Source organism: Lepus europaeus, chromosome 5 (genome assembly GCF_033115175.1).
Source record: "Lepus europaeus isolate LE1 chromosome 5, mLepTim1.pri, whole genome shotgun sequence".
NCBI classification, from domain to species: domain Eukaryota; kingdom Metazoa; phylum Chordata; class Mammalia; order Lagomorpha; family Leporidae; genus Lepus; species Lepus europaeus.
The window spans coordinates 36,680,458-36,706,689 of record NC_084831.1 but is presented as its reverse complement, the minus strand read 5'-3'; the positions used below and the strand labels follow the sequence as shown (position 1 = coordinate 36,706,689).

At 43.2% G+C, this 26,232-nt stretch overlaps 1 protein-coding gene across 4 annotated transcripts in view; it reads left to right on the top strand.

The window, feature by feature from the left end:
• The window catches only part of ZSWIM5 (zinc finger SWIM-type containing 5), a 210,615-nt gene that overhangs the window by 74,503 nt on the left and 109,880 nt on the right, over positions 1-26,232 (top strand). The window contains exon 1 of one of the 4 annotated variants that reach the window (XM_062191176.1): positions 16,961-17,046. The exons of the other annotated variants lie outside the window; for them this stretch is intronic. The gene's annotated coding sequence lies outside the window, so the exon portion shown is untranslated. Of the gene's footprint in view, positions 1-16,960; positions 17,047-26,232 lie in introns of those variants that run through there. 4 annotated transcript variants of the gene reach the window in all.

The following is a 26,232-nucleotide window of genomic DNA, read 5'->3' as shown; positions in this document are numbered from 1 at the left end:
AGATTGGAAAGAAAGTGAACCCAAATGTTGAAGTGACTGCTCCTGACTATTTCCATTGTTAAGAACCCTAGTCCAAGCCAGTGTAATCTCTCACCTGACTTACTACATTGGCCATATAAGTAGCCCGCCCTGCTTCTGCCATTGCCTTATTGCAATATGTTCTTCTTTTTCTTTTTTTTTTAATTTTAAAGATTTTTTTATGTATGTGAAAAGCAGAGTTACACAGAGGCAGAGAGAGAGAGAGAGAGAGAGAGAGAGAGAGAGAGGTGTCTTCCATCTGCTGGTTCACTCCTGAAATGGCCGCAACAGCTGGAGCTGTGCTGATCCGAAGCCAGGAGCCAGGAGCCAGGAGCTTCTTCCCAGTCTCCAATGTGAGTGCAGGGGCCCAAGGACTTGGGCCATCTTCTTCTGCTTTCTCAGGCCATAGCAGAGAGCCGGATTAAAAGTGGAGCAGCTGGGACTCGAACTGGTGCCCATATGGGATGATGACACTGCAGGCAGCAGCTTTACCTGCTATGCCACAGCACTGACCCTGCAGGGTGTTCTTTTTTTTTTTTTTTTTTTAATTTGACAGAGTTAGTGAGAGAGAGAGACAGAGAGAAAGGTCTTCCTTCACCCCCCAAATGGCTGCTACGGCCAGAGCTACGCCGATCCTAAGCCAGGAGCCAGGAGCCTCCTCCTGGTCTCCCATGCGGGTCAGGGGTCCAAGCACTTGGGCCATCCTCCACTGCCTTCCTGGGCCACAGCAGAGAGCTGGACTGGAAGAGGAGCTAATAGGACTAGAACCCGGTGCCCGTATGGGATGCCAGTGCCAAGGGCAGAGGATTAACCAAGTGAGCCACGGCGCCTACCCCGCAGTGTGTTCTTAAGAAGCCAGAATAATCGTGGGCTACATAATACTTAAGATCCTACAAATGCTCTTCATTTAACTCAGAGTGAAAATCAAATTTCAATGGTTTGCATGTTCTACCTAATATGTCACTCTTTCTCCTCTGTGGTTTCTATTACTGTTGTTCCACCAGCTCATTCTGCCCTCTATGGCTTCCTTGCTATTCCTTAGACATGCCAGTCATGTTCATGTCTTTGTATCTTTATACTGTTTGTTCCCTCTGTTTAAAAAGTTTCCATCTCAAATATCCACATGGCTAATTCACTCACCTTCAAATCCTTATTAGCTGTTACTTTCTCAATGAGGCAGACCTACCCTCTCCAGCACATTAAAAAAATGTTTTAGGGGCCCATGCTGTGGTGTAGCAGGTGAAGCCACCCCCTGCAGTGCCAGCATCCCATGTGGGCACTGGTTTGAGTGCTGGCTGCTCCACTTCAGATCCAGCTCTCTGCTATGGCCTGGGAAAGCAGTAGAAGATGGCCCAAGTGCTTGGGCCCCTGCACCCGCGTGGGAGACCCAAATGAATCTCTTAGCTCCTAGCTTCAATTGGTCCAGCTCTGGTCACTGTGGCCATCTAGGGAGTGAACCAGAGGATGGAAGAAATCTAATATTCTCTCTCTCTCCCTCCTTCCCTCCCTCCCTCCCTCCCTCCCTCCCCTTCTGCTTCTGCTTCCTGTAACTCTGCCTTTCAAATAAATAAATAAAATATATTGGGACTAGTTTGTGGCACAGCAGGTTAAGCTGGCGCCTGCAATGCTGGCATCCCATATTGGAGTCCTAAGTTAGAGTCCCAGCTTCTCTGCTTCCTATACAGCTCCCTACTAATGTGCATGAGAAAGCAGCAGGAGGAAACCCAAGTACTTGGGTCCCTGCCACCTATGTGGTAGACATGGATGGAGTTCCTGGCTCTGGCTTTGGAACTGTGCATTTTTTCTTCTTCTTTTTCTTCTTTTTTTTTTTTAAGATTTATTCATTTATTCGAAAGAGTTACACAGAGAGAGGAGAGGCAGAGAAAGTGAGAGAGGACTTCCATCTGATGGTTCACTCCCCAGTTGGCTGCAACAGCCAGAGCTGCACCAATCCGGAGCCAGGAGCCAGGAGCCAGGAGCTTCCTCTAGGTCTCCCACACGGGTGCAGGGGCCCAAGCACTTGGGCCATCTTCACTGCTTTCCCAGGCCATAGCCAGAGAGCTGGATTGGAAGTGGAGCAGCCAGGTCTCGAACCGGTGGCCATATGGAATGCCTGAGCTTCAGGCCAGGGACTGTACATTTCTATGAAGATACAGTTCAATATTTCAGCACATAATCAGAATGTAAACCAATCAGATCAGGCATCTAGCCTTTCAATTTCCTTGTTTTCTTTGTGTTTGGAGCCTACCAGCTCTTCTTTTCCAGTTCTTTATAGAGTACATGGTACATTATTATGAGCCATAGTTGCCCACTGTACTATGGAATACTAGGATTTGTTACCTCAATCTGACTGTGTTTTGTTTTCCCAACCTCCTCTTAACCCATTCTCCCCACCCTTTCCATCCTCCAGTAGTCACTATTCTAAGTTTAGATTGACTATTTTTTTTAACTTCCACATAAGAAAGAGAATATATAGTATTTGAATTTCTGTGCCTGGCTTATTTTACTTAAAATAATTATCTCCAGTATCTTTTGTAGTGTAAACAAGATTTAATTTTTAATGGCTGAATAATATTCTATTTTTATATGTGCTACATTTTTATCCATTTATCTATGAATGGACATCTATCTATTTTGAGTAGTGCTACAGTGCACATGGGAGTGCAGGTTTCTCTTTCAGATGCTTGTTTAATTTCCTTTGGCTATATACCCAGAAGTGTGATATTTGGTTTGTATGGTAGATCTATTTCTAGTTTTTGAGCACCCTCCATACTGTTCTCCATAATGACTATACTAGTTTACATTCCTACAGGCAATTGTGTATAGGTTCCGTTTTCCCCAAATTCTTGTCAATATTTGTTACTTTTTTTTTTTTTTTGGATGGGCAGAGTTAGACAGTGAGAGAGACAGAGAGAAAGGTCTTCCTTCCGTTGGTTCATCCCAAATGGCTGCTACGGCCGGCGCACTGCACCGATACGAAGCCAGAAGCCAGGTGCTTCCTCCTGGACTCCCATGCAGGTGCAGGGCCCAAGGACTTGGGCCATCCTCCACTGCACTCCCGGGCCACAGCAGAGAGCTGGCCTGGAAGAGGAGCAACCGGGACAGAATCTGGCGCCCCAACCGGGACTAGAACCCAGGGTGCCAGTGCCGCAGGTGGAGGATTAGCCTAGTGAGCCGCGGCGCTGGCCACGTTTTTTTCTTTTTGAGAATAGCTATTCTACTAGAGTAAAATGATACCTTATTGTGCTTTTGATTTGTGTTTCTCCAGGCTAGTGATATTGAAACTTTTTCATGTATTTGTTGCCTATTTGTATTTGCTCTAAGAACTATCTATTCAGATCCTTTGCCCATTTCTTAACTACATTGTTATTTTGTTGAGTTTTTCAAGTTCATTACATATTCTTCATATTAATCTTTTTTTATAAAATTTTATTTATTTGAATATCAGAGTGACAGAGAGGAAAGACAGAGAAAGAGATCTTCCATCTGCTGCTTCAGTCCCCAGATGGCTGCAACAGCCGAGGCTGGACTAGACTGAAGCCAGGAGCCTGGAACTCCGCTGGGTCTCCCATGTCAGTGGCAGGGACCTAGGTAGTTGGGCCATCTTTTGCTGCTTTCCCAGGCATGTTAGTGGGACCTGGATTGGAAGCATAGCAGCTGGGACTCAAACCAGCCGGCAACATAGGTGGTGGCTTAACTTGCTTTGCCACAATACCATCCTCTCTGTGTATTAATTTTATGTCAGATGCTATAGTTTGCAAATATCTTCTCCCATTCTTTGTTTTCTGTTTACTCTGTTGATTGTTTCTCTTATTGTGCAGGTTTCTTAGTTTGATATAATCTCTTTTATCTATTTTTGCTTTTGGGGTCTTATCCCAAAAATCATTGTTTATGCCAATGTCTTGAGGTGTTTTACTTCTAGTAGTTTCATGATATGAGGCCTGACATTTAGGCTTTATTTTGAGTTGATTTTTGTATAGGATGAGAGGTTGGGGTGTATTAAGTTTTAAGTTACATATTGATACCCAGTTTTCCTAATGCCATTTAATGAAAAGACTATCCTTTCTCTAGTTTTTTGTTTTTTGTTTTTTTTTTTTTTGACAGGCAGAGTGGACAGTGAGAGAGAGAGAGAAAGGTCTTCCTTTTGCCGTTGGTTCACCCTCCATTGGCCGCCGCGGTAGGCGCACTACGGCCGGCGCACCGTGCTGATCCGATGGCAGGAGCCAGGTGCTTCTCCTGGTCTCCCATGGGGTGCAGGGCCCAAGGACTTGGGCCATCCTCCACTGCACTCCCTGGCCACAGCAGAGAGCTGGCTTGGAAGAGGGGCAACCGGGACAGGATCGGTGCCCCGACCAGGACTAGAACCTGGTGTGCTGGCGCCGCAAGGCGGAGGATTAGCCTAGTGAGCCACGGCGCCGGCCCTTTCTCCAGTTTTTGATTTCAAATACAGATGTGTGAATTAATTTCTGGAATCTATGTTCTGTCCTGTGTGTCTATTTTTATGCCAACACCTTGATGTTTTGGTTACAATAGCTCTGTATTTTTTTTTTTTAAAGATTTTATTGATTTGAAAGGCAGAGTTATGGAGAGAGAGGGAGAGACAGAGAGAGAAAATTCTTCTATCCACTAGTTCACTCCCCAAATGGCCTCAACAGCCAGGGCTGGGCCAGGCTGAAGCCAGAAACCAGAAGCTTCTCCTAGGTCTCCCATGTATATGCAGTAGCCCCAACACCTGGGTCATCCTCTGCTGCTTTCCCAGGCACATTAGCAGGGAGCTAGATTGGAAGTGGAGCAGCCAGACTTGAACTGGCACTCATATGGGATCCTGGTGCTACAGGCAGTGGCTTATTCTGCTCTGCTACAACGCTGGCCTCCTGTAGTATGTCATAAAAATCTGGTATTGTGGTGCATTCAGCTTTGGTTTTTGTTGTTGCTGAAGATTGTTTTGGCTACTAGAGGTCTTTTATACTTCCATATGAATTTTTGGATTTTTTCCTATTTCTGCAAAGAATGGTATTAACATTTTTATGGCATTGAATCTGTAAATCATTTTGGGTTATAGGGAGATTTTAATAGCATTAATTCTTCCCACTCATAAACATGGAAAATTTTTAATTTTTTTGTGTGTTTCTACACTATTTTGTACTTTTCATTATAAAGGTCTTTTACATCCTTGATTGAATTTACTATAAGGTCATTTTTTGTGTAGCTATTGTGAATTAAATTTTTCTTATTTCTTCTTCAGTGAGTTCATTTTTATATAAAAATGGTATTGATTTTTCTGTATTTTGTATTCTGCAACTTTACTGTATTTATAAGTTCTAATAGTCACTTGGTAGACTCTTTAGGTTTCTCTCTACATAGAACTTTTCATCTACAAATAGGGATAATTTGACTTCCTTTTTTTTCTATTTACATACCTTTTATTTTTTTCTCTTTTCTAGAAAGCAGACATCCTTTTTTTTTTTTTTTTTTTTTTTTTTTTTGTGTGAAGGATTTCTTTTTTTTAAAAAAAAAAAAAAGATTTATTTATTTATTTGAAAGGCAGAGTTAGAGAGAGACAGAGAGCAAGCGAGAGGGAGAACCTTTTTTTTCTTTAACTTTTATTTAATGAGTATAAATTTCCAAAGTACAGCTTATGGATTGCAATGGCTTCCTCCCCCCCATAACTTCCATCCCATCCGCAACCCTCCCCTCTCCCGCTCCCTCTTCCCTTTCATTCACATCAAGATTCATTTTCAATTATCTTTATATACAGAAGATCAATTTAGCATATATTAAGTAAAGCTTTCAACAGTTTGCACCCACACAGAGACACAAAGTGTACAATACTGTTTGAGTACTAGTTATAGCATTAAATCACAATGTACAGCACATTAAGGACAGAGATCCTACATGATGAGGGAGAACCTTTCATCTGCTGGTTCAGTCCCTAAATGGCCCCAACAAATGGAGCAGGGCCAAGCCAAAACCAGAAGCCAAAAATTCTATCCTGGTCTCCCACATGAGTGGCAAGGGCCCAGTAACATAGACCATCTTCTACTGATTTCCCAGGCACATTAGTAGGAAGTTGACTTGGAGACAGACTAGCCAGATCTTGAACCCGCACCCTGATATAAGATGCCAGTGTCGTAAGCAGCGGCTTAACCTGCTATGCCACAGTGCTGGTCCCTAGAGAAAGTATTCTTGATTGCCAGTTATTTTCTTTCAGAGATTGGATTTCATCATCACATACTCTCCTGTAATGTAAGGTTTCTGTTAAAAAACCTGCTGTTAATCTAAGTGACCTAATACTTTTCCCTTACGAATTTTTTTTTTATTTTTAAGTTTTTATTTTATTTACTTGAAAGGCAGAGAAACAGATCTCTCATCCACTGGTTTACTCCTTAAGGGCCCACAATAGCCAGGACTGGGCCAAACTAAAGTCAGGTGCTGGGTCTCTTACATGGATGGCAGGGACTCTACTTAACCCATCATCTGCTGCCTTTGAGAGTGCATACTAGCAGGAAAACTGGAATTGGGAACAGAGCAAGTACTTAAACTCAAGTACTCTTACGTAGAATGTAGGATTCCTAAGTGGTATCTTAACAGCTATACCAAAACCCACCCCTCTTGCAAATTTTAGAGTTCTCTTTGTGCTGTATCTTTGAGACTGTGACTATTATATGTTGTAGTGAGGATATTTTTTGGTCATGTCTATTTGGGTTCCTGTGGGCCTTCTGTACTTGGGTCTTCATATTTCTCCAGATTAGGGAACTTTCTATTAGTGTTTCATTGAATACATTTTCTTTTTCTTTTTCTTTTTTTTTTGTAAGATTTATTTATTCATTTGAAAGTCAGAGTTAACACAGATAGAGGAGAGGCAGAAAGAGAGAGAGAGAGAGAGAGGTCTTCCATCTGCTGGTTCACTCCACAGATGGCCACCAATGGCTGGAGCTGCGAAGATCCGAAGCCAGGAGCCAGGAGCTTCTTCCAGGTCTCCCACATGGGTGCAGGGTCCCAAGCATTTGGGCCATCTTCTACTGCTTTCCCAGGCTATAGCAGAGAGCTGGATTGGAAGTGGAACAGCCAGGACTCGAATCAGCACCCATTTGGGATGCCGGCACTGCAGGTGGTGGCTTTACCCACTATGCTACAGCCCAGCCCCCATTGAATACATTTTCTAAGCCTCTTCTCTATTCACTCTCATCAGTACCCACAATTGGAATGCTTTATTGTGTCTGCTCCCTCCCTCCCTCCCTCGCTCCCTTCCTCCCTTCCTCCCTCCCTCCCTTCCTTCCTTCTTTCCTTCCTTCCTTGCTTCTGTGTATCCATTATGCCATGATGGGCACCCTCTTCAACTGTATTTTTATTATTGGACTTATTGAGGTCTTCATTTCCAGGATTTCTAGTTGGTTCTTTTTAAAGATTCCATTGCTAAATTTCTCATTCATACCTACTTTGTTTCTTGATGTCATTCAGCTCTCTGCCCATATTCTCTTGTATGTCTTTGAGCATCCTTACAATCATACTGAATTCTTTTTCAGGTACTTTGTTAATCTCCTTTTCTTTTTTTTTTTATTTTATTTTTTTTTTTTTTTATTTTTTATTTTTGACAGGCAGAGTGGACAGTGAGAGAGAGAGACAGAGAGAAAGGTCTTCCTTTTGCCGTTGGTTCACCCTCCAATGGCCGCCGCGGTAGCGCGCTGCGGCCGGCGCACCGCGCTGTTCCGATGGCAGGAGCCAGGTGCTTATCCTGGTCTCCCATGGGGTGCAGAGCCCAAACACTTGGGCTATCCTCCACTGCACTCCCTGGCCACAGCAGAGAGCTGGCCTGGAAGAGGGGCAACCGGGACAGGATCGGTACCCCCGACCGGGACTAGAACCCGGTGTGCCGGCGCCGCAAGGCGGAGGATTAGCCTGTTGAGCCACGGCGCCGGCCGTTAATCTCCTTTTCTTTGGAGTCTGTGCATAAAACTTTATTGTGTCCTTTAGGGGCACATACTTCATGGGTTCCTATGTTGATATTTGTGCATCTGGTGGATTAGGTTTTCTATCACTTTTTTTTTTTTTTTTTTTTTTGGACAGGCAGAGATAGAGAGAGACTGATAGAAAGGTCTTCCTTCTGTTGGTTCACCCTGCAAATGGCAGCTACGGCAGGTGTGCTGCGGCCGGTGCATCGCGCCGATCCGAAGCCAGGAGCCAAGAGCTTCTCCTGGACTCCCATGCGGGTGCAGGGCCCAAGCACTTGGGCCATCCTCCACTGCCTTCCCTGGCCACAGCAGAGAGCTGGACTGGAATGGAGCAACCAGGACAGAATCTGGTGTCCCAACCAGGACTAGAACCTGGGGTGCTGGTGCCGCAGGCAGAGGATTAACCTAGGTTTTCTATCACTTTTTTTTTTTTTTTTTTTTTTTTTTGGACAGGCAGAGTTACACAGAGAGAGAGAGAGACAGAGAGAAAGGTCTTCCTTTACCGTTGGTTCACCCTGCAAACAGCTGCTACGGCCAGTGCGCTGCACCAATCCGAAGCCAGGAGCCAGGTGCTTCCTCCTGGATTCCCATGCGGGTGCAGGGCCCAAGCACTTGGGCCATCCTCCATTGCACTCCCTGGCCACAGCAGAGAGCTGGCCTGGAAGAGGGGCAACTGGGACAGAATCTGGCTGCTCTCTCTCTCACTGTCTAACTCTGCCTATCAAAAAAAAAAAAAAAATAGAACTAGCTTGGGGATAGAATCCTTTGGGCTTTATCTCTTGCTGGGTCTCACTGCAGCAAGCCAAGCTCTGAACTTCCTAGCAAATGTTCTCCAATGTCTGCTGGAGGTTGGGGGAGAAGTGGTGAAAGTGGTCCCTTGGCCAAAGGCTTAGTTTGCAAAAATTGTCTCTTGGTTTCACTGTAGCGGGCCTGGTACTGAATTTTAAATCTAAGGTCTGGATTTTATTCCCTTTCTGTACCGTAAGTGGGAGATGTCTCTCTCCCAGCTCCAGTAATTGGAGCAGGGACACATAGCAACTTTTTCCTTCCTGCCTACTTCAGGGAGTCTTTTCTTACTATCATCTAAAACCAGGAACTGTGGTCTCCTACTTGGCTTCCTTGACTCTTGGGAAAGTGACTTGATACGTGAATAGCTGTTCAAGTTGGTGTCTAGGTGGGGAGATTGCCAGAGCATTTTAGTCAGCTGCCATCTTGCTCTGCTTCCTGCTGCCACTGTATTTAAAATTAAAGCTGAATGGGGCAGACATTTAGCCTAGCAGTTAAGACATTTGTGTCACACATCAGAGTGTCTCTCTGCCTCTCCAAAAAAAATTTATTAACTTTACCTTCAAGCTCTTTATTCTTACCCCAGTTCTTATTTTCTTTTCTTCTATACTTCTACTTACCATCTTCAAAGATACTGAAGTTTACCATTTTTATTGCCAGCCTTCTACTAAAATGGAAGCATTAAAAGAATTGGATAACATGTTTCTTAAGAATTTATTTCAAGGCATCAAAAAGTACCCAGGTGATGAGGCAATGAGAAAAGGCATCAAAGTACCAGGGCAATGAAAATTTGTAGAGCTGGCCGGCGCCGCGGCTCACTAGGCTAATCCTCCGCCTTGCGGCGCCGGCACACCGGGTTCTAGTCCCGGTTGGGGCACCGATCCTGTCCCGGTTGCCCCTCTTCCAGGCCAGCTCTCTGCTGTGGCCAGGGAGTGCAGTGGAGGATGGCCCAAGTACTTGGGTCCTGCACCCCATGGGAGACCAGGAGAAGTACCTGGCTCCTGCCAACGGATCAGCGTGGTGCGCCGGCCGCAGCGCGCTACCGCGGCGGCCATTGGAGGGTGAACCAACGGCAAAAGGAAGACCTTTCTCTCTGTCTCTCTCTCACTGTCCACTCTGCCTGTCAAAAAAAAAAAAAAAAAAAAAGAAAATTTGTAGAGCTAATATCTTGTAGGAGAGAGAAGCCAAGGGAGGTGAACACAAAATTTGGGATCACTTCGGTGATTTTGAAGTCAGTTGCAAAGAGGATGAGAAACTAAAAAGAGTTTTCAGTACTTTTGTAGGACTAAAAGGACAAAAATTAGAGAGATGCTTATAAGGAGAGGCCTGGCAAATACCTCTGGTTTATGGTCAGAACCATGAAGAGCTACACTCTGAAAGAATAAGGATGAATCAGAAATAGGTTAATATTTAAAAGGACTGAAATCAAATTCTTAATCCTCTCAATCCTGATGGGTTTAAAATGATCCCCTCTTTGCTTAACTGCCTGCCAGAAAAACAGATCTCTGGAGGAAGGTAAAATGTTCTAGAGCTCAAATTATTTCTACAGTTTTTCATACCCAATAACTGGAAGTTAGTAAAAAAAATAGGCAATTATGTAAATAAAGAAGAACTAACCACTCACCAAGCACTAAGAAGAACAAAAAAAAAAAAAAAAAAAAAAAGAACAAGGGAATAGGCTCATAGGAGGTCCAAACAACAGACATCACTTATCAGAGGTATACTATAAAACAGAGGCCAGCATTGTGGCACAGTGGATAAAGCCACTGCCTGTGATGTGGGTATACCATATGGGGGCTGATTCCTGTGCTGGCTGCTCCACTTCTGATCTAGCTCCTTGCTAATGTCCTGGGAAAAGCAGTAGAAGACGGTCCAAGTATTTGGGCCTCTGTACCACATCCAAGTCCCTGATAATGCTCTTGGCTCCTGGCTTCCACTTGGTCTTTGCTGGCCACTGTGGCCATCTGGGGAGTGAACCAGTGGATGGGAAGATTTCTTTCTTTCTTTCTTTCTTTCTTTCTTTCTTTCTTTCTTTCTTTCTTTCTTTCTCTCTTCCTCTCTTTCTCTCTCTCTCTCTTTCTCTCTCTTTCTCTCTCTTTCTCTCTCTCTCTCCCTCTCTCTCTCTCTTTCTCTCTTTCTTTCTCTCTCTCTCTTCTCTCTCTCTCTTTTCTCTTTCTTTCTTTCTCTCTCTTTCTCTCTCTCTCTCTCTCTCTCTCTCTCTTTCTCTCTCTCTCTCTCTCTCTCTCTCTCTCTCTCTTTCTTTCGACAGGCAGAGTTAGACAGTGAGAGAGACAGAGAGAAATGTCTTCCTGGCTGGCGTTGCGTCTCAATAGGCTAATCCTCCGCCTGCAGCGCCGGCACCGCAGGTTCTAGTCCTGGTCAGGGCGCCGGATCCTGTCCCGGTTGCTCCTCTTCTAGTCCAGCTCTCTGCTGTGGCTGGGGAGTGCAGTGGAGTATGGTCCACATGCTTGGGCCCTAGACCCGCATGGGAGACCAGGAGGAAGCACCTGGCTCCTGGCTTCAGATCAGCGCGGTGCGCCAGCCGCAGCGGCCATTGGGGGTTGAACCAACGGTAAAGGAAGACTTTTCTCTCTGTCTCTCTCTCACTGTCCACTCTGCCTGTCAAAATAAATAAATAAAATAAATAAATAAATAAATAAAGGTCTTCCTTCCATTGGTTCACCCCCCAAATGGCTGCTACGGCTGGCGCACTGCACCAATTCGAAGCCAGGAGCCAGGTGCTTCCTCCTGGTCTCCCACTCGGGTGCAGGGCCCAAGCACTTGGGCCGTCCTCCACTGCCTTCCCGGGCCACAGCAGAGAGCTACACTGGAAGAGGAGCAGCTGGGACAGAATCCGGCGTCCCAACCGGGACTAGAACCCGGGGTGCCGGCGTCGCAGGCGGAGTATTGGCCTAGTGAGCTGCAGTGCTGGTGGAAGATTCTCTTTCTCTCTCCCTTTTTTGTAACTCTGACTTTCAAAATTAAAAAATCTTTAAAATAAAATATAAGTATAAAACAAAAAGAATTATAAAACATTGCTAAGAGAAATGAATAAAGACCCAGAATATTTGGTCTTTATTACGATGTCAGATGTATCCAAATTGATTCCTAAATTCAGTGCAATCCCAATCAAAATTCCCAGCAGGGTTTAAAAAAATTATAGAAATTGGTAAGCCACGGGCCAGCGTTGTGGCACACCAAGCTAAGCCATTACCTGTGACGCCTGCATCCCATATGGACACTGTTTTTTGAGAGTCGGCTGCTCTACTTCCAACCCAGCTCCTTGCTAATGTACCTGGGAAAGCAGCAGAGGATGACCCCAGTACTTGGGCCCCTGAACCCACATGAGAGACCCCTAGAAGCTCCTGGTTTCTGGCTTTGGCCTGGACCAGCCCTGGCCATTACAGCCATTTGGAGAATGAATCAGCCGATGGCAAATTTCTCTCTCTCTCTCTCTCTCTCTCTCTCTCTCTCTCTCTCTCTCTCTCTGTAAAGCTGCCTTTCAAATAAATAATAAACAAATCTTTACACAAAAATAGAGAGAGAGAGAAAGAAAGAAATTAGCAAGCTAAATTTACAATGCAAAGGCCAAGACAAGACAGTCTTGAAGAATAAATTTGAGAACTTAACCTGCCATATTCAAAACATATTCTATCCGGCGCTGCAGCTCAATAGGCTAATCTTCCGCCTGCGGCGCCAGCACCCTGGGTTCTAATCCTGGTCGGGGCGCCGGATTCTTTCCCGGTTGCTCCTCTTCCAGGCCAGCTCTCTGCTGTGGCCCAGGAGTGCAGTGAAGGATGGCCCAAGTGCTTGGGCCCTGCCCCCCATGGGAGACCAGGAGAAGCACCTGGCTCCTGCCTTCGGTTCAGCGCTGTGCGCCGGCCGCAGCGCACCAGCCATGGCCACCATTGGAGGGTGAACCAATGGCAAAGGAAGACCTTTCTCTCTGTCTCTCTCTCTCTCTCTCTCTCACTGTCCACTCTGCCTGTCAAAAAAAAAAAAAAAACATATTCTAGAATTCTAGATTTAGTGTGTGTATTTAAGACAGCATGATAGTAGCACAGGGGAAATAGACCAGCGTTGCAGAATAGAGTGTCTAAAAGTGAATTCACAAGTGATCACTTTTCCCACTGCAGAACTGTGAGTTAAAATAGCCCTTTCAAGAAATTATTATAAATGAAATCAATATCCTTAAGTAAAAAAATGAATCTTGACACTATATATAATTATTAAATCAAGATTATAGATATAAATAATGGGCTAAATCAGGAAAGTTTCTAGAAAATAACATAAACTATATTGCTGAAATACTGGCTCTTAAAGACGTGGAAATAGGCTCCCACTTCACCTGAGAGAGTATTAGAAATAGTCTTTCTGAGGCTGCTGCTGTGCCGTGACATGTGTAGCCATCTCCTGCAGCACTGGCATCCCAAGTCTCAACTGCTCTACCTGTGATCTAGCTCCCTGCTAATGCTCCTGGGAGAGCAGTGGAGGATGGCCCAAGTACTCCATGCACCCTTGTTGGGAACCTGGAAGAAGCTCCTGGCCCTTGACTTCAGATTGGCCCAGCTCTGGCCATTGTGACCATTTAGGAGTGAACCAGCAGATGGAAAACCTGTCTCTGTCTCTCTGTGTCCCCCCCGCCCCCCCGCCATAACTGTGCCTTTCAAATAAATTAATGAATGTTTAAAGAAATAGTCTGTCTATAGTCCAGGAGAGTAAGTTGCCTTCTCTAACATATGGGTAGAAACACCATCAAGCATGAGATCCAGATTTGCACTATCCAATGCTATGAAAGCAGTGAGCCAAGAACTTCTGTAAAATTTGGAGAGACAATACTTGAAGAGATAATGCTTATGGGTTTTCCAGAGTTGAAGACATAAATTCTCAAGTTGAAAGGACACAGAGTACCGAGCAGGAAAAATAGAAACAAAGACACATGGTAATAAATATGTAGGTCACACAATAAATGAGAAAACTGGCATTCATAAAGAATCTCTGTCCCAAGTCTATTTTCTTGAAAATACTTTTTTTTTCCTACATCTTAAACTTATAAATCTCATTGCCCTGAATCTCCAGCTCATTTCTTGAACTCTAGGATTTTTAAAAAATCATATCCATTGTAATATATTATGAAAAAATCAGTTCATGTGTATTATGTCACATCTCAAAACTTTTAACAGTTTTTAAAAATGTTTATTTGAGAGGCAGAGTGACAGAGAGAGACTACACAGAAAGAGATCTTCAGTCTATTGATTCACTCCCCAAATGACCACAAAAGCCAGGGTTGGGACTTTATGTCCATATTAAGCAAATACAAAGAAATGTAAAAAAGTTCATGGAAAATGGAATTAAAAGATAAGTTTATTTGGGCCCAAAAGTTTTTGAAATCTGTGCATATTTTATATAATACACATTTTCTGTGAACTTCTTGAAGTCCCCCCCACCAATACTTCTAGGCTGCCATGTGCCAGTCACTGGAGACATAACAATGAAAATAATAATGAATAAAACAGATTCCCTGACTGTTAACTTATTTCAAGCAGGGGAACTTAGATAATAAACAGGAATGCAAATTTTATATTTATAATAAGAAATAAGCTGCAAGAAAAAATAAAAGTAGATAATGGTTAGAGTTACTATGGAAAGGATTTTAAATTAGATTGCTAAGGAACAAGTTTTTTTAAAAGTAATTATTATTATTTATTTGAGCAAATGAGCTCAATGAAATGATGCTCTCACATCATTTTCTTTCTTTTTTTTTTAAAGATTTATTTATTTATTTCTCTCTCTACCTGTCTCTTCCTTTCAAATAAATAGATAATCTTTATTTTCAAAAAAGAAAAAGAAAGTGGATCAGCTGGGGCCAGCACTGTGGCACAGCAGGAAAGGCTGCTGCCTGTGATGCTGACATAAAATATGGGCACAGGTATCCAACATAAGTACCTGTGTGTGTGTAAGTCCTGGCAGCTCTACCTCTAACCAGCTCCCTGCTAATAGCCTGAGAAAGCAGCAGATGAGGGTCTAAGTACCTGGGTCCCTGACACCCACATGGGAGACCTGGATGAAGCTCCTGGATCTTGGCTTCAGCCTGGCCCAAGGGTGCCACTGGTTCACTCCCCAAATGACCACAATGGCCAGGGCTGGGCCAGGTGAAACCAGGAGCCAGGATCTTCTTCTCAGTCTCACATGTAGATGCAGGAGCCCAAGTATCTGGGCCATCCTCCACTGCTTTTCCAGACATATTAACAGGGAGCTGTATCAGAAGTGGAGCAGCTGGTACTCGAACCCATATGGGATGCTGGCACTGCAGGAGGAGGCTTAACTTTCTATGCCACAACACCCCAGATGCATCACTTTCTTTTTCTTTATATTTTTTTAAAGATTTATTCATTTTACTTGAAAGTCACAGTTACAGAGAGAGAGGAGAAGCAGAGAGAGAGAGAGTCTACATCCTCTAGTTCACTCCCCAGATAGCCACATAAGCCGGAGCTGTGCCGATGCGAAGCTGGGAGCCAGGAGCTTCTTCCAGGTCTCCCACGTGGATGCAGGGGCCCAAGGACTTGGGCCATCTTCTACTGCTTTCTCAGGCCACAGCAGAGAGCTGAATCAGAAGTGGAGCAGCCAAGTCTCGAACCAGCGCCCATATGGGATGCCAGCACTGCAGGCGGCGGCTTTACCCACTATGCCACAGTGCTAGCCCTAATGCATCACTTCAATCCAGCTTCCTACTAATGCATCATGGGAAGCAGTTGATGATGGCCTAGTATTTGGATTCTGCCATTCACATGGAAAACCGGATGGAGTTCCAGGCTCCCGGCTTTGGCCTGGCCCAGCCCTGCGTGTTGTAGCTTTTGGGGAGTGAACCAGCGGGTGGAAGATTTCTCTCTCTCAAATTTCTCTCTCTCTCTTTCTCTCTCTGTGTTTCACATCGATGAAAATGAAAAATGAACATTTTTTAAAATGAGAGTATTAAAAGACATTGTTTCAGTATGATATATTACAATCCATAATCAATCTTTAATTATCAGTTCATGGAATAATCATTCTGTTTGTGGACTGTAGTTGTCATCAGAAAACTTGTTTCTAATTTCCTTTTACTTTACCTTCCTTATGCTTTGTACAATTTGCTTATTTCATTCCTCTGAAAGAGTTTGTGCAGAAAAAGAGATGAATGGAAATCAAATTAGATAGCTTTTTTTTTTTTTAATTTTACAAGGGGACATCAAAAATTTCATGGAGGGATGGGTGTTGGTTCAGTGGTTAAGTTGCCACTTAGAGACACCTGCGTCCTCTTTCTGAGTACCTGGTCCAAGCGCTGGCTGCTCCACTTCCAGTCCATCTTCCTGCTAATGCACAACATGGGAAGCAGCTGATGGCTCATGCACTTGGATCCCTGCCACCCATGTGGAAGACCTAGATTGAGCTCTGGGCTCCTAGCTTCCACCTGGCCCAGCTCTGGCTGATGCAGGCATTTGGGGAGTGAACCAGTAGATTGAAGAGCCACCTGTCTCTCTGTCTCTGTCTTTGTCTCTCTCTCTTTCAAATAAAATGAAACTAGATTTTTAAAAAATTTAAGTTTCTGGAAAGTAAAATTAAAAGATAATTATTTTGATGCAAAAATTTTAAATCCATGCATATTTTTAATAACATACATTTTCTGTGGACTTTATATTTTTTGAGAGAGAATGAGAGACAGATAGACAAAGAAATCCCCCATTTTCTGCTTCACTCCCCAAATGCCCAAAATGGCTGGGGCTGGACCAGGGTGAAATCTAGGAGTTGGAAACTCAACTCAGGGCCAGCGCCGTGGCTTAACAGGCTAATCCTCTGCCTTGCGGCGCCAGCACACCGGGTTCTAGTCCCGGATTCTATCCCGGTTGCCCCTCTTCTGGGCCAGCTCTCTGCTATGGCCAGGGAAGGCAGTGGAGGATGGCCCAAGTCCTTGGGCCCTGCACCCCATGGGAGACCAGGAGAAGCACCTGGCTCCTGGCTTCGGATCAGCACGATGCGCTGGCCGCAGTGGCCATTGGAGGGTGAACCAACGGCAAAAAGGAAGACCTTTCTCTCTGTCTCTCTCTCTCTCACTATCCACTCTGCCTGTCAAAAAAAACTCAACCCAGGTCTCCCATATTATTGACAGGAACCCAACTTCTTGAGCTATCACTATTGCTTCCCAGGGTCCATATTAGCAGGAAGCTGGAATCAGGAGCTTGAACCTATGTGTCCTAGCTGGCATATGAACTGCTAAAAATGCCTGCCCGTCTGTGAACTTTTGGAAGACTACTCTGTAAGTTCAAGTAATTGAGACTATAACTAATGTTAGATTGTTTTTGAAGTGCCAGTGGTTTTCAGTATTTGCCATTTTAATATTCAATTCAGAGATAATTGAATTTTTTATTATAAAGGGGAGGGTTTTTGAATTTCAGATTATAAAATGGAAGTAACAGAGATCATTCTATATTTTTCATCTTCTCTGGTTGGAAAATATCAGTGCTGTATTATTATAAAATAAGAATAGGATAGATTCAAGCAAACATCAATATTGTAATAGCTCTGTTTTTGGATAGTGCCAAGAAATGGAATTTTGATTTATCATTTTCATTCCTTCTTTGTGTAATATTTTAAAGTATTATTTAAAAGGTATCTCTTATTCATCTATGATCTGCCTAGGAGTTAAATGTGAATGTGTTTGATAGACTTTCACTTGATAATATCTTACTGTAGAGGCAGAAATTCAGAATAGCACTAATGTCATGAAGATGATTCAGCCACATCAACACCACAGTTTTTTTTTTTTTTAAAGATTTATTTATTTATTTGAAAGTCAGAGTTACACAGAGAGAAGGAGAGACACAGAGAGAGAGAGGTCCTCCATCCGCTGGTTCACTCCTCAATTGGCCGCAACAGTCAGAGCTGTGCCGATCTGAAGCCAGAAGCTTCTCTTGGGTCTCCCATGTGGGTGCAGGGGCCCAAGGACTTGGGCCATCTTCTACTGCTTTCCCAGGCCATAGCAGAGAACTGGATCAGAAGTAGAACAGGGGCCAGCGCTGGGGGGCAGCGGGTTGATGCGCTGGCCTGAAGCGCCGGCATCCCATATGGGTACCAGTTTTAGTCCTGGCTGCTCCTCTTCTGATCCAGCTCTCTGCTATGGCCTGGGAAAGCAATAGAAGATGGCCCAAGTCCTTGGGCCACTGCACTTGTGTGGGAAACTCTGACTCCTGGCTTCGGATCTGTGGCCATCTGGGGAGTGAACCAGTGGATGGAAGACCTCTCTCTCTCTCTGCCTCTCCTCTCTCTGTGTAACTCTGACCTTCAAATAAATAAATAAATCTTTAAAAAAAAAAAAAAAAAAAAAGGAGCAGCCAGGACTTGAACCGGCACCCATATGGGATGCCGGTACTGCAGGTGGAGGCTTTGTCCATTATGCTACAGTACTGGCCCCAACACCACAATTTATGTTACCTAGATTACCTATTTTGCCATTTGCTAACAATCTCTTAAAATGTCCTCCCTTAAAAACATGACTAATTTTAAGCCTGTTAACATTTAATCTCTAAAGGAACTAATATTTACATATGAATTTCTCCTATAGCATGCTTCACTTTTCATTAGAAGATCCTAGTACTCTAAATTTCTCTACGTGTAACTGTTCACAAAAGGCATGTAATACCTTATTTTAGTGAAGGATGCTTTTGTATCCTGAATATTAGCATAATCAAGAATTGCATATACTTGTAGACTGAATGTGATTTACTAAATTTTTGGAAAATGACAGACTGAATTTAGTATGCTGCTGTAAACAATTGGAACTAGCAGCTAGACTACTTAAACAAAAGTTTTTACTTTTAGTATAGTTTTACATTTACAGAAAAATGGAAAGATAGTACAGAGTTTCCATAAACATCGCACCAGTTCCTTTCTTAATAATATTTTTCACCTGTATAAGACTTTGTTACAATTAAGGAGCTATTATTTACATTATTAATTAAAGGCTATACTTTATTCAGATTTCCTTTTACCTAACTTCCTTTTTCTGTTCTTGAATCCCATTCATGACACTAAATTACTTTTAATCATCAGATGTCCTTAGGCTCCTCTTAGCTGTGACAATTTGTCTAACTTTCCTTGGTGACTTTGACAGTTTTGATGACTATTAGATGTTTTGTAGAATGTCTCTCAATTGGGTTTTGTCTGATATTTTTCTCATGATTAGACTGGGGTTATGGGTTTTTGGAAGGAAGACTACAGAGGTAAAATGCCATCCATGCTCATCACATTGTCAAGGGTATGGCTATGGGGGTTGTTAACATGATGTTAACCCTGATCACCTGGGTAAAGTAGTGATCAGGTTTCTCCACTGTAAAAGTGCTTTTGTAAAAATTTGAAATTCTTTTGCAAAGAAAATTACCTGTTCTCCCCTACCTAGTTATTTAATATCCATTTATTATTATTATTATTATTATTATTATTATTATTTTGACAGGCAGAGTGGACAGTGAGAGAGAGAGACAGAGAGAAAGGTCTTCCTTTGCCGTTGGTTCACCCTCCAATGGCCGCTGCGGCCGGCGCGCTGCGGCCGGCACACCGCACTGATCCGATGGCAGGAGCCAGGTGCTTCTCCTGGTCTCCCATGGGGTGCAGGGCCCAAGCACTTGGGCCATCCTCCACTGCACTCCCTGGCCATAGCAGAGAGCTGGCCTGGAAGAGGGGCAACCGGGACAGAATCCGGCGCCCTGACTGGGTCTAGAACCCGGTGTGCTGGCGCTGCAAGGCGGAGGATTAGCCCAGTGAGCTGCGCCGCTGGCCTCCATTTATTATTATTATTATTTTTTTTCTTTTTGACAGGCAGAGTGGATAGTGAGAGAGAGACAGAGAGAAAGGTCTTCCTTTTTGCCGTTGGTTCACCCTCCATTGGTCGCTGCGGCCGGAGCATCGCGCTGATCCGATGGCAGGAGCCAGGTGCTTCTCCTGGTCTCCCATGCGGGTGCAGGGCCCAAGGACTTGGGCCATCCTCCACTGCCTTCCCTGGCCACAGCAGAGAGCTGGCCTGGAAGAGGGGCAACCGGGACAGAATCTGGCGCCCCGACCGGGACTAGAACCTGGGGTACCTGTGCTGCAAGGCTGAGGATTAGCCTGTTAAGCCACGGCACCGGCCTCCATTTATTATTAATAGTATGGATTCAAGGACATTTATTTAAGTATGGATACATGGACATATAATTTATACTTTAGGTTATAATTCAATATTCCCTTATTTTCCTGATCAAATTATTCCTATTTTTTAAAAATATTTATTTATTTATTTGAAGGTCAGAGCTGCATAGAGAGAGGAGTGGCAGAGAGAGAGAGAGAGGTCTTCCATCTGCTGGTTCACTTCCCAATTGGCCGCAACGACTGGAGCTGCGCCAATCCGAAGCCAGGAGCCAGGAACTTCTTCCAGGTCTCCCATGTGGGTGCAGGGGCCCAAGGACTTGGGCCATCTTCTACTGCTTTCCTAGGCAATAGCAGAGAGCTGGGTTGGAAGTGGAGCAGCTGGGTCTCAAACCAGCACCCATATGGGATGCCAGCGCTTCAGGAAAGAGCGTTAACCCGTTGCGCCACAGCACCTGCCCCATTCCAATTTTGACCAGTGGGACTTTTTTCAGTTAGACATATACCCTATCAGTATATCAGTTTCTTAGAGCATTTCTACCAGGTCCTTTTTTGATGCAGTAGATTTTTTTTTTTTTTTTTTTTTGACAGGCAGAGTGGATAGTGAGAGAGAGAGACAGAGAGAAAGGTCTTCCTTTTGCGGTTGGTTCACCCTCCAATGGCCGCTGCAGCCGGCGCATCTCGCTGATCCGAAGCCAGGAGCCAGGTGCTTCTCCTGGTCTCCCATGCGGGTGCAGGGCCCAAGCACTTGGGCCATCCTCCACTGTCTTCCCGGGCCATAGCAGAGAGCTGGCCCAGAAGAGGGGCAACCGGGATAGAATCCGGCGCCCCGACCGGGACTAGAACTCGGTGTGCCGGCGCCGCAAGGCGGAGGATTAGCCTGTTAAGCCACGGCGCCGACCGGATCTTTCTTTTCATATGTGAGTCTTTTGCATTTGGTTTTCACTTTTAAAATATGCAGTTTCTCTGTGCAGTTTTACAACCATGATATATTATTTTCATGTATTAAGAATTTGATATACCATTTGATATGTGAACTAAATTATAGATTTAATATTAATGGAGATTGCTAGAAGGAAGTATTAAATCTCCCATGCCCCTTTGTGAACTGCAATATTTCTAGTTTGTCTAATAAGTTATGTATTTTATTTTTAAATTTTGTTATTTAATAAGAAAATCTTAACTAAGATTTCACACATTGAGAAATCCATCCAAATTGGACAGTTGTTCAAGTGAAAAGTCTTGAAAAACATCTACCCCAAGGTAGTAAGTAAATGGGAGGCATAGGTAGGTACTATACCTAACAGACAGTGGTAGTTGGTTGTTCTGATGATAGATTAACAGTCAAAGAAAAAGTAGATTATAGTTTTTCAGTTTTTTAAATCAGGATTAAGTCTTAATTCTTAATAGACATATATCTCTTTGAAGATAAAAGAATGTTTCAAAAGTATTCAAGTCATGTCAGTATAAATCAACACAGTTGAAGCTGTTAAGGTATTCTCTAAGAATAGATAATGAAACCTAAGATTTAATAAATAATTTCAGTTCTTCATATAAAACTAAACTCTTAGAAAATATCAGTGAGATGATCTAACTTTTGTGGAAAAAATTAATATTAAACTTACCATTTAAGTCATTTTAAGTGTCTAGTTCAGTAGGGTTAAGTATATCATTGCACAATAGTTGACAAAACTTTTTCATCTCATAAAAATGAAACTATACCCATAAAACACTAATTTGCTGTCTCCCCTCATTCTTTAATAACCTCATTTCTACTTTCTGTTTCTATAACTTTTTCTTTAGTTTTTTGAAATGTTTTATTTCAGGATACTTTTTTTAAAATTTACAAAACAGCAATTATGAACAAATAATACAAAGAATTCCCATATGCCTCCTTACCCTATTACCCCATTAGCATCTCTTATTAGTATCTGTGTCACAATTAGGAAGCTACACCTACTATGCCCTATTTTTATGTTTTTAATTTTTCTAATAGAAAGCTTTTATTTAATAAATATAAATTTCATAAGTACAACTTTTGGATTATAGCAGTTCTTCCCCCTATACCTGCCCTCCCACCCCCAAACCATCCCACCTCCTGCTCCTTCTCCCATCCCATTCTTCATTGAGATTCATTTTTCATTATTTTTATATACAGAAGATCAACTCTATAGTAAGTAAAGATTTCAACATTTTGCACCCACACACACAAAGAATAAAGTACTGTTTGAAGACTAGTTTTACTGTTAATTCTCAGTACAACACATTAAGGACAGAGGTCCTACATGGGGAGGAAGTGCACAGTGACTCCTGTTGTTGACTTAACAATTGACACTCTTATTTATGATGTCAGTGATCACCCGAGGCGCTTGTCATGAGCTGCCAAGGCTATGGAAGCCTCTTGAGTCCACAAACTCTGACATTATTTAGACAAGGCCATAACCAAAGTGGAAGGTTTCTCTCTTAAGAAAAAGGTACCTTCTTTGATGGCCCATTCTTTCCACCAGGATCTCATTCACAGAGATCTTTCCTGTATGTCATTTTTTGCCACAGTGTCTTGGCTTTCCATGCCTGAAATGCTCTCATGGGCTTTTTCGCCAGATCTGAATGCCTTAAGGGCTGATTCTGAAGCCAGAGTGCTGTTTAGGGCATTTGTCATTCTATGTGTCTGCTGTGTTTCCTGCTTCCCATGTTGAAGCTATATTCAGATTTCTGAGGTATCTCAAAAATATATTCCATAGTGGCTTTACCAGTTTGCATTCCCACCAACAGTGCATTACGGTATCTTTTTCCCCACATCCTCGCCAGCATCTCTTTTTTGTTGATTTCTGTATGAAAGCCATATTGGGTCCAGCGCTGTGGCACAGTGGGTTAACACCCTGACCTGAAGCGCCGGCATCCCATATGGGCGCTGGTTCGAGTCCTAGTTGCTCCACTTTCAATCCAGCTCTCTGCTATGACCTGGGAAAGCAGTAGAAAATGGTCCAAGTCTTTGGACCCCTGCACCCAAGTGGGAGACCTGGAAGAGGCTTCTGGCTCCTGACTTTGGATCAGCGCAGCTCCGGCTGTTGAGGCCATCTGGGGAGTGAACCAGTGGATGGAAGACCTTTGTCTCTGCCTCTCTCTTTCTCTGTGTAACTCTGACTTTCAAATAAATAAATTAATCTTAAAAACAAAAACAAGGCCAGCGCCGTGGCTCAGTAAGCTAATCCTCTGCCTGTGGCGCCGGCACACCGGGTTCTAGTCCCAGTCAGGGCGCTGGATTCTGTCCCGGTTGCTCCTCTTCCAGTGCAGCTCTCTGCTGTGGCCCGGGAGTGCAGTGGAGGATGGCCCAAGTCCTTGGGCCCTGCACCCACATGGGAGACCAGGAGAAGCACCTGGCTCCTGGCTTCAGATCAGCGTGGTGTGCTGGCCATAGTGCGCCAGCCACAGTGGCCATTGGAGGGTGAACCAACGGTAAAGGAAGACCTTTCTCCCTCTCTCTCTCTCACTGTCTACTCTGCCTGTCTAAACAAAAACAAAAACAAAAACTTTGTATTGTTTGAAAAAAAAGAAAGCTATTCTTTTTTATTATTATTATTTGACAGAGAGTTAGACAGTGAGAGAGACAGAGAGAAAGGTCTTCCTTCCATTGGTTCACCCCCAAAATGGCCACCACGGTCGGAGCTATGTCGATCTGTTGCAGGCGCCCAAGCACTTGGGCCATTCTCCACTGCCTTCCCGAGCCACAGCAGAGAGCTGGACTAGAAGAGGAGCAACCGGGACTAGAACCCTGCACCCATATGGGATGCGGCCACAAGCAGAGGATTAACCATGTGAGCCACAGCGCAGTACCCCCCCCCCCCTTTTTTTTTTAAGAAAGCCATTCTAACTGGGGTAAGGTGAAACCTCATTGTAGTTTTGATTTGCATTTCCCTGATGGCTAGTGATCCCAAACATTTTTTCATGTGTCTGTTGGCCATTCGGATATCCTCTTTTGAAAAATGTCTATTTAGATCCTTGGCCCATTTCTTAAGTGGATTGTTTATTGTTTGTTTTGTTGTTGTGGAGTTTCTTGATCTCTTTGTAGATTCTGGTTATTAATCCTTTATTGGCTGCATAATTTGCAAATATTTTTTCCCATTCTGTTGGTTGCCTCTTCATTTTCCTGCTTCTTTTGCAGTACAGAAACTTCTCAATTTGATGTAATCCCAGTTGTTAATTTTGGCTTTGACTGCCTGTGCCTCTGGGTCTTTTCCAAGGAATCTTTGCCTGTGCCTGTATCTTGCAGGGTTTCTCCAGTGTTCTCTAATAATTTGATGGTGTTGGGTCATAGATTTAGATCTTTAATCCATCTTGAGTGGATTTTTGTGTAAGGTGTAAGGTAGGGGTCTTGCTTCATACTTCTGCATGTGGAAATCCAGTTTTCCCAGCACCATTTATTGGATAAACTGTCCTTGCTCCAGGAATTGGTTTTAGCTCCTTGATCAAGTATAAGGCTCATCCATATTGTAACATGTGATAGGATTTTCTCCTTATTATTTCTTCTTTTTTTAAAAGATTTATTTATTTATTTGAGAAGCAGAGAGAGGTCTTCCATCGCTGGTTTGCTCCCCAGATGGCTGCAACATCTGGAGCTAGGCTGATCCGAAGCTAGGAACCAAGAGCTTCTTTGGGTCTCCCATGTGGGTGCAGGGGCCCAAGCACTTTCCTAGGCTATAGCAGAGAGCTGGATCAGAAGTAGAGCAGCTGGGATTCAAACCAGCCGTATGGGATGCAAGCACTGCAGGTGGCAGCTTTACCTGCTATGCCACAGCTCCAGCCCCAGAATTTTCTTCTTTTTAAGTCTGTACAAATTCCATTGTATGTACAAGGGTACTTCAAAATGTTCATGGAAAAATGGAGTCAAAAGATAAGTTTTTATTGGTTTAAAAATTTTTGAAATCCATATGTATAAGTAGGCACTTGATTGTAAGCATTTCAAATGTAGGGAAGTATCCTGAACTATAAATATAAATATTTGGAATTGTCAGTGCACAACCTGGGACTTCAATTTAAAATACACAATTCATAAGTATACTTGTGGACTTTATCATAACAGGACTTCCACTCTTGTTATTTAATCTTGGCTTTATTTTGGCTTAATAAGAATTATAGCTTTTCTTCTTTCTTTTAATAAAAAGCTAAATGAAAATACTTGCAGTGATGAAAAGGTAAGAGAAAGTACTTCTACTGTCACTAAAGGGTATTTCATTCTGCCATTCTAGCTCAGGTGTCGTTTGCCGCCTTGTATTTTTCACTGTCCTGCATTTTTCCAATTTGAACTAAAAGGAAAGGAAAATGTTCTACTAATACATGCCCTGTTTCCCTAGGATTACCCTCTGCTCCTTTTTTCAGTCTAGGTGGAAATTCTCTCTTGAATTCTCCTCTTCTGCTTCCTTTTCTTTGAAGGCTGAAACTGCTATAAAAGCTAGTTGGCATCAGACACAAAAGATTATTCATTAACTTTTCTCTGAGACCCACAGTTCCTTCTAAGCCTTGTTCTAATATATTTGAAGGACTGTCTCTTTCTTGTCTTTTGATTATTTTAAAATACATTTGAACACAGTATGCACAATTTTTAAATAATTACTTTATATTCCATATTTAATTTAAAAGTTATTTTCCCATAGACATTATAAATGGTGATTCAGTTTCCATAACTAATTCCAAAGCTTTTTTTAACTTGTGTCACAATAGAATTTCATTTCTAAGTGACAGTACCTACACCCTTGTTTCTAGGACACAGGGACCTATTTCCCATGAGTTATTCTAGTATTGCATAGAAACAAGTACTGTGCCTAGAGGGCTCCAATAATTTAACTTTCTACACTAGCAGCATAGAATCACCAGCTATATGAGCTTAAAGGAATTTCAGATATTAAATAGTAAAGTAATCAGAACTGCTTATTTTATGAGGGAGAAATAGGAAAGGCAAATGATTTCTCCATTGATGTTTTCCTGCACATCAGTGAAATTTGCATATTTTTCTTATTTATTTGTTTGTTTTAGATTTGTTTATTTATTTGAAAGTCAGAGTTACACAGAGAGGAGAGGCAGAGAGAGATAGAGAGAGGTCTTCCATCCACTGGTTCACTCCCCAATTGGCCGCAATGGCTGGAGCTGTGCCGATCCAAAGCCAGGAGCCAGGAGCTTCTTCTGAGTCTCTCACACAGGTACAGGGACCCAAGGACTTGGCCATCTTCTACTGCTTTCCCAGGCCATAGCAGAGAGCTGGACAGGAAGTGGAGCAGTCAGGACTCAAACTGGCACCCATATGGGATGCTGGTACTGCAGGCAGCAG